Source organism: Meles meles, chromosome 5 (genome assembly GCF_922984935.1).
Source record: "Meles meles chromosome 5, mMelMel3.1 paternal haplotype, whole genome shotgun sequence".
NCBI classification, from domain to species: Eukaryota; Metazoa; Chordata; class Mammalia; order Carnivora; family Mustelidae; genus Meles; species Meles meles.
The window spans coordinates 98,299,207-98,303,004 of record NC_060070.1 but is presented as its reverse complement, the minus strand read 5'-3'; positions in this window follow the sequence as shown (position 1 = coordinate 98,303,004).

The window sequence follows — 3,798 nt, the reverse complement described above, 5'->3', positions numbered from 1 at the left end:
CTGAGCCACCCAGGCGCCCCAGTGAAGATATTTCTTTCTTTCCTTTTTTTTTTTTAAGATTTTTTAAAAATTTATTTGACACACAGAGAGAGAGAGGTCGCAAGTAGGCAGAGAGGCAGGCAGAGAGAGAGGGGGAAGCAGGCTCCCTGCTGAGCAGGGGCCAGATGTGAGGGTCAATCCCAGGACCCTGGGATCATGATCTGAGCCAAAGGCAGAGGATTGACCCACTAAGCCACCCAGGTGCCCCTATATTTATAAGAACACGTAAGAAAGGAACATCTGATGCAAAGGCAAATTTGGTTATCAACTCTGGAATTACAAGGTAGCGTTATTAGTGTTATTCTGTGATTTTAAAATGTGTTATTGATCTTTAATGAATTATTATACTTGGTTTTCTCCTTTTGTTAAGAAGTCCTGGAATGAAATTCTGGTCTACGTCATTCCGAAAAAGGGATCTCTGGTTGCCATGGTCAGTTGGACATGTGAGCTTCCGTCGGCTCTAGCACCCAGTTATTTAGTCAAACAGTTATTTAGTCAAACAGTCACAGTTTCCAACGATCCCCTCCTTGGGTTTGACTAAGTTGCTAGAGTGACTAACAGAACTCAGGAAATCTGTTTACTTGCTGAATTACTGGTTTATTATAAAAGAATATAACTAAGGAACAATCGGAAGAGATGCACAGGGCAATGTATGGGATGGGAGTGAAGCTTCCATGCCCTCTCCAGCTCTCCCAGCACTTCCACATGTTCCTCAACCCAGAAACTCTTCAAACCCTATCCTTTTTGGGTTTTTATGAGGACTTCATTACATAGGCATGATTGACACTGGCCAGTGGCAATTGAATTCAATCTTCATCCTCAACTTCCTTCCCAGGGATCCCGTGGGATTTAAAGCCCCAAACCGCCAATAACATACTGGCTCCATTGGCAACCAGCTCCAATCATTAGTGCTTTACAATGTCACCTCACTGACCTAACAAAAGATAACTTACTGCTCTCATGATTCAGGGAATTTTAAGGGTTTTAGGAGCTTTGTGCCAGAAATGGGGACAAAGACCAAATATATATTTCTAATTATAAATTACCATATCACAAAGAACTTGACTTAATGGGGTTGTGTGGTATTGAGTGGGGTGTTACAAAGGATGTCAGAACAATTTGGTTTCATTTTTCAATGATATATTTGTTAAATTGATAGATCTACTTAAGGATAAATTTGGTTATTCAATTTTCTTTTCCACCTTTCATTCTCATCTTTGAAGCTATTTGGGGAGTTGTGCAAAATAATTTTTGTGCCTTATGATCAAAGATCATAGAGACCACATCCAAACAGTGGGGTGGAAAAGGCTGGTTAAAATAGTTGGGCAATAGAAGAAATGTTAAATGCCATGTCCTTACCCTATAAAAAGAAGAATTGGCTGCTTTTTTTTTTTAAATTTTTCTTTTGAAGACTTGGATTTGGGGAGCTTTCAGAGCATGTGAGGGTTTGTGAAAGCAGAGGAATATATGGAAAGCTAAGTTAAATAATGTGAAGTATTTGATTATATACAACGGGTGCCAAACACAGCCTATAATTATAGTTCCAGAATAAATTCTAGAGATGCTCTAGTCCCATTGCCTGACTTATGGAATGTGAAATACTAATAATTGTGGAGTTAATGGGCAGGGAGTCTGTTTTTAAAAATCTATAAGGGAAATTATTGAACAATGTTTTCATGTTCGTTGGCGTGTGCTTTATCTGTAAGTTTTTACAGTTTGCCTAAAACGTTCCAGTGGTATGTGTGTCAAGGGTGGAAACAAAGGTGAACATCAATATTTATGTCTAGATGGACAAATGTAACATGTGGTAATTAGAGAAAAATAGTCCGAGAGTAGGTGAAGGATTTGAAAGTCAATAATGTGTAAGCAAAGCTGATAAGTAGAAAACATTTACCCATGATATGGCCACATAGCCGACAGCTGGGAACTAGAAAAGATAACACTTCATCAGCTACCTTCTCTTATTAGTAATTAAATTTTCTGTATTGTTAAATTAGTCCTTCCACTCCCAGAGCTGCTGGTGGAAAATTGAGCTAGATACATACAAATTGAACTAGTTACATCTAACAATATGTGAAAACTGACTTATAATGAAAAGAACAAAAGAATTATTTTCATAATTCAACATGGAAATATTTCTGTTTCCCATCCCAAATCTGCTCTTAAATTTTTGATAGTCAATATTAGAAAGTTGAGGTTAAAAAATGATCCTGGAAAATCTGAAAGAGTCTGAATTCCTGTATAGATAATGCTGTCACCTTGAAGACCTGTTAGCTTAATTATCTAGAAAAAAGAACAGGATAAATGTAATAAGAATTTATTACTATGCTAAAAATAAATTTATTATACCCTCCCTTTACTTTTGATGTTTCCCTACTTATTTCAAAAATGTGCCTCAGTAAATTTTCATTGAACACTATCTCTATAAAACAAAACGTCCACATCAGTAAGATTGAGAAACAATGCATCGTGTTGCATAGTCTTCTCACTTTGGGAGATCAAAATGCATATTAGCACATTAAAAAACTAAGACATGCTATAATAACGCAAATGGGCTAATTTCATTTAATTTGGGGCTTCCTAAACTTGGTTGAGTACAGAATGCCATACCCATCTTTGTTTTCTTCTATCACCAACCTCATCATCATGATTAACACCAGCAAATTGATATTTATAAGAATCTCTTTGGAAAAATCTGACATTAGCTTAGACTGCTGGTGGGATTAGAGTTGGGATCAGCTTTCTTTTTCTGTAAAGGACCAGAGAGTGAATATTTTAGGATTTGTTGACCACATATGGTCAGTGTTCCATATTCTTCTTTATTTATTTATTTATTTTTTGTAACACTTTAAAAATGTAAAAAATATTTTTGGCTTGAAGACCATACAAAAGCAGGAAACCCGTCGTCATGTTTGGCCTGTGAGCCATTGATTGTTCATCCTTGAACTAGAAGATACATTTTTTTTTAAGGTGATTAAGAAAAGGAAAGTAGCATCAATTAGGAAAGAATCAAAACACATGTGGGCAGGTGAAAAATGGAATCTTAACCTAATGGTCATAAATATTGATACATGGAATAATTTATAAGCAACAAATGCTTTTACTTCATCATTATGGCATTGGGAACTAAGTGTAGATACACATTGAACTAAAAATTCTGAAAAGTATGTTGCTTAGAGATATCCGAATTTCAAACATCAATTTTTAAGAAGATTTTATTAGAATGTCCTATGATTCTTAGGTTTTTTTAAATAAACTTTCTCACCTCTTGGAGTGAAGGCAAAGGTATATACTAGTTCTTCTCACTCTTATGGTTCATGTATAAGAAAATTACGAGTTAGTATGCAATTTGGTCTAATACCTTAGAGCAAATTAGGAATAAGGAAAGTTTTTCTAAGTCCCAAGTCAGTTCCTAATTTTGAGGGGCTCATCATTTAGGAAAAAAAAAAATTAGGTATATCTGAAAGGTAAATTGAGCACTGAGAAAAATTAGTGTGCGCTAATGGATGCCCATTTTATGCATTTGCTAATTTGGAAAGCAAATATTTAAATCTACTGTATTTCAAATTTCTTTCAATATATTTATAATAATAAAGTTTGTAGAAAAATCTACACTTTTAATTATTGAGAATCTCTTACCACTAAAATGAGGTGGTAAATTAGTTTTCTTCAAGGAATGTGCTTACAATAAAAGATAAGCATAAAAAGAAAATTATAAAACAGGATATATACCCTGAATTGTAGATATGTATTTATACC